Source organism: Phocoena phocoena, chromosome 5 (assembly GCF_963924675.1).
Source record: "Phocoena phocoena chromosome 5, mPhoPho1.1, whole genome shotgun sequence".
In the NCBI taxonomy this organism is placed as follows: Eukaryota; Metazoa; Chordata; class Mammalia; order Artiodactyla; family Phocoenidae; genus Phocoena; species Phocoena phocoena.
In genome coordinates, this window is record NC_089223.1 from 52,636,882 (window position 1) to 52,642,744 (window position 5,863).

Here is a 5,863-nt window from a genome sequence, read left to right on the forward strand (position 1 = left end):
AATATGGATGGATGACTGGACATAAAATCTGTACTTCTAAATTTTACCCCTCTCTTGGATTCACAGACATGTCCAGTCTTTAACTTACACACTGCAGGTCAAAAATTCTTCTGATAGCTACTCTTCCTTTAGTGTTTCATGATTTTGCTAGTGTCATTATCACACTCTGGTTGCTCAAAGTATAAACCAAGCAATTCCTTGTTAACTACTGGTCACCTTTCACTTCCCATCAGTCATTAAGACTTTCATTCTATGCTCTCCATTCACAAATCAATATTATATTCTCCCTGATACTCTCATCAAATCTTGCTTTCCTAACATTTAATTTTTAACCACTTACGTATCCTTTTTTCTCTACAACTCATCCTATTTAGAGGCCAGAATAGTTTTATTAAAGGATATATATGATCATTTTCTGAACCTGATTCGAAAATTTGAGTAGACATATTTTTATGGAGATTAAAACTGAACCCAGGGGCTTCCCTGGTGGCCCAGTAGTTGAGAGTCCACCTGCCAATGCAGGGGACACGGGCTTGTGCCCCGGTCCGGGAGAATCCCACATGCCGCGGAGCAGCTGGGCCCGTGGGCCGTGTCCACTGAGACTGCGCGTCCGGAGCCTGCGCTCCACAACGGGAGAAGCCACAACGGTGAGAGGCCCGCGTACTGCAAAAAAAAAAAAAAACTGAACCCAGAGTATAGCATTCAAGGCTCTCCAAAGTGTCTTATTTTAACTAATATTTTCCTTTTCTGCACAGTTCTCTTGTGATAGCCTCTGCTCCATACATACTGAACTAATACATATTCATCTTTTTCTCCTGCTCTTCTACTCACCTTCAGAACCCTTCTCTTGTAATCTTTACTTCTGGGCTCAGCTGAAATGTCCCCTCCATCTTGAAGCTTTGTCTGATTTTCTTCACATTACAGTGACAGCATTTTCTGAGGCCCTGAAACTCTGTACCTTTGAACAGTATTTAGTATATTCCTTCTATATTATGTGATGTATGTGTTTTATCCACATACTAGCATGTGACCAACCTTATGACAAGACCTACATTTTATGTTTACCCAAATTATTAATCATCATGTTCCAAAAGATACACCATATTATTTACTAGACTTACTTAAATGGCTTCTTCTATCACATTTAAAATTTTTCATTTAAAAATATCTTTTCTATTTTAACATATTTAAAACAAACTCCTAGAATGTGGCAATCATTTCCTCCAAAATATATAAATATTTCATACCTCCTTCTGAACAAATTTCATATAGTACTGTGCACAGTTAAAAACACTGGCAAAGTTCTCTGCATGTAAGTGCCATTTCCTAACTCTAGAAATTAATTTTTAACTTGATCTATGTCTAAATTGCCACTTCATTTCTGTGCCCAGTAAATATTCAACCTCTGTAGAGCAGTGAGTGAGGCAGCTGCTGTCATGGTGTCTGAGAAATGGGTTTCAGCAATTCTACTGTTGCAGCTCAGCTTCACTGGCTGTGGATTCTGTGAGAAGGTCCTGGTGTGGCCCTGTGACATGAGTCATTGGCTCAATCTAAAGGTTATTTTGGAGAAACTCACAAAAAGGTGCTACGAAGTAACTGTGTTGGTGTCTCCACAAAATCTCATCACTGATCACAACAAGCCTTCCACACTGAACTTTGAGGTGGTCCCTGTGCCACAGGAGAGACTGCTGAAAATACACTAAATGACTTTTCACACCTGTCTGTTAATGTCATGCCATCATTGTCACCCTAACAATCAGCAAAACAACTGCAAGAATTTTTTCTTCAAATAAGTAGACACTTAACACTTCTGTGTGAGAGTGTTGTCTACAACCAGTCAATCATGAAGAAATTCCAGGAAACCAACTATAATATTATGATTATAGACCCTGTGATGCCCTGCGGAGAGCTGATTGCTGAGTTTCTGGGAGTCCCTTTTTTGTACACGCTAAGGCTCTCCTTGGGTAGCACAAGGGAGGAATACTGTGGGAAACTTCCAGCTCCGCCTTCCTATGTGCCTGTTGCCATGGTAGGACTAACAGACAAAATGACATTTCCAGAAAGGGTAAAAAAAATTAATGCTTTCCATTTTCTTTGACTTCTGACTCCAACAATATGACTGACACTCAGCTTTGGGACCAGTTTTACAGTAAAGTATTAGGTAAGAGACTCTGCTTTTCATTCTAAAGTAGTTATCAGAAGAAGCTAAGGAGGTTTAAGAAAAGTCTAGGAAGATGAAAGGAATATATTTTTAAAACTTTCACTTCCACATAAAATTCCACAACTGATAGCAATGAACTGTTGTTCAATAAATAATTGGGAAGGGGAGGCAAGAAATATCTTGCTATAGTTACTCTTTCTTTCCAGTCATCTATTTTGTAGGATACTTCAATACTTAAAAGATTGCTACCAAAACAAAATGAAATATAAAACATGCTATTAAATGTCAATCCAGTGGAAGATGTATTTTTGTCAGATGCAGTATATCACAAATAGGTCTAGTACACTGAGTGTTCATAAAGGAGGACGTTTGACTTCTTATTGGTAAAGAGAATGTAATGTTCGTTGAAAGAGGAAGATAATCTTCTTGCCTGGTTCCAGTAATAAACTGAAACCTAAGCTATACTAACAATGGGATTAAATTGTTATTTAACTTTCTTTGAATTTTGCTCTACAAATTTAGAAAATCATAGATTATTAGATTTAAAATTTATACCATTCTCCTGTTGGACCAGAGTACCTTCTATTCCTATCTCTCTCATAAATTTGGGATGAAACTTCAGTAAGTCCTATGTGAACTGCTTCATCATAGCTGGTCATACTGAAAAGTTTCCTAGTATGTTTTATGTTTTTTGGGGGAGCATAATACAGAAACCTGGAAAATTAAATAGAAACTTAAAAGAGTTTACAGCTTGAGGTGTTAAAAACAGCATATTTTTCACTTCACTAGTTACATACGTTCTATTTTTAATCACTTGCCTTTTCTAATAAAGAATGGTTTTGCTTTACAATTTTCACATATCTAGCTCTTATCTGATCCCATCAGCTGAGGCTGGCTTTCACTTCAAATATTTTTTTTTTTACTGAAGTATAGTTGATTTACAATGTTGTGTTAATTTCTGCTGTATAGCAAAGTTATTCAGTTATATATATGTATACATTCTTTTTTATATTCTTTTTCCATTATGGTTTATTTCAGGATATTGAATATAGTTCTCGTACTATACAGTAGGACCTTGTTGTTTATGCATTCTATATATAATACTGCATCTGTTAACCCAGAATTCCCACTCTATCCCTTCCCCCACCTCCCTCCCCCTTGGTAACCACAAGTCTGTTCTCTATATCTGTGAATCTGTTTCTGTTTCATAGATAGGCTCATATGTGTCATATTTTAGATTCCACATATAAATGATATCATATGGTACTTGTCTTTCTCTTTCTGACTTACTTAGGATGATAATCTCTAGTTCCAGCCATGTTGCTGCAAATGGCATTATTTCATTCCTTTTTATGGCTGAGTAATATTCCATTGTATATATATACTACATCTTCTTTATCCATTCATCTGTCGATGGACATTTAGGTTGTTTCCATGTCTTGGCTATTGTGAATAGTGCTGCTATGAACATTGGGATTCATGTATCTTTTTGAATAATGGTTTTCTCTGGATATATGCCCAGGAGTGGGATTGTTGGACCATATGGTTCTAATTTTCATTTTTTGAGGAACCTTCATACTGTTTTCCATAGTGGCTACACCAACTTACATTGCCACCAACAGTGTAGGAGGGTTCCCTTTTCTCCACACCCTCTCCAGCATGTGCTATCACTCCAAATATTTTTGAGAGTCATGAAGAAATATGAACTAACAAACAAAAGATCATACTGGGTATTAGAAATATTAACTAATTTAACTTCCTTAATGTAGTAGTTTTCTAGGGATGCTATAACTAAATCTAAAAGACTAGATGGCATAAAAAAACAGAAGTCTATATTCTCACAGTTCTGGAAGCTAGAAGTCCAAGACCAAGGTGTTGTCAAGGCTGGTTTCCCTTGAGGCCTATCTCTCTGGCTTGTAGATGGTCACCTTCTTGCTATGTCCTCTCATGGTCTTTTCTCTGTATATGTAAATTCATAGTGTCACTTCCTCTTCTTGTAAGGTGATCTGTCATGTTAGATTAGGGCCCCACTCATATAACCTCATTTAATTTTAATTACCTCTTTAAAGTACCTATCTTCAAATACAGTCAGATTTCAATATATTAATGTTAGAGGAACATAGTTCAGTCCATAACACTGATTTTTAATAGACACATTGTTTCACAGAACTAATAGTCAAAATAACCCACTTTAAAAATCCTTAGATTTACACATGATTTTGAATTTACACTGAATTGATTTCACAGTAAATAATTTAACAACTGATAAGAACTTCCTGGGTATAGGCAGTGTGTGGATTTAAGGTAAATAAGACTAGGGCCTTGGCCTCAATTCTTCCCTCACAAATAAACACAAAACACAGAATTAGAAATATACTCTGATTATTAGAGATGCTGCCCTAGTTCTAATCAATAACTTTCTAGGACATCTGTCATATTATACATAAATAGAGGAAAGGTATAGGATTCTGTATGTATACATATTATGAAACAAATATAGTCCTTAGGATCAATGGCAAATTTTTAACTCTAACATCTTTAATAGTTTTTCTTTTATCATAAGTACTGTCATTGATTTTCATTGCTGTACTCTCATGTTCTTTATTAAGCAATTCTGAATGCACTATGAGTATAATTTCATTCCTGATGTCATGATAAAAATAACTAATACAAATTGCTAAAAAATTTGAATGGAACAAAAGTATATATAATGAATGATAATTAGCTTCGTGATTCTCCTACATAAGCACTATTAACTTTTCTTGTTTTTACATCAAGATATTGTCTATGTATTATTAAACATAAATATACATTTTTTTCTTTCTTTTACCAGTAGGAATAATGAGTAAATATTCATGTTTACCTATTTTTTCACTTAATATATATTTGACATCTTTCCACACAACATTTTAAAATCTACATTATCCTTTATATTGATTTAGTAATATTCATATGAATGGGTATAACAAATCATTGAACTGGTCTAGTGTGAAAGTTATACTTCAATTGTTCCAGCTCTGGTGTTACAAAATATATATATATATATATATATATATATATATATATATATTGCCCTAAACTTTGGTACTTATATCTCTGCCACAATGTCCTCTAAAATTTTTGAAACATTTAACCTTTATCTTCAGACCTTTTCTTAGGTGGCCAGCAATTATTCCATTTTCTTATGGGCTGTTTATTCTATTGATCTCTAACTGGTCTGGAATTTTAGGGAGTCTAAAGCCTTTCTTTCTATGATATGCATTACAAACATCTTTTTAAGCTCATCAATTGACTTATGAATTTTAAACTAATTTACATCAACATAAAAATATTTTTATATAGTTTAAAAGATTACATATGAAGTTTTAGATTTTAGAAAATATCATACCAATAAAAAGTGAAAAATGTAAGTATACAGTTGATGTAAATAATAAAATAAACTTCTGTGTGCCCTACAAACAAGCTAAGAAATAGATAGTCATCAGTTTCTTAGAAACATGCTTTTTCCAGTAAAAACCATAAGTCTGACTTTGGTGAACATTTTCTTGGAAATTTGATGTCTACCATTATATGTGATTTCCTCAACACTCTATTGTTTAGTTTATTTAAATATTATACAAATACAAGCATAGATGTGCTACTTATGCTCAATACTCTTAAAGATGCAATCATGTTTTTTTTAAGCTCTATAGATAGTGTTCT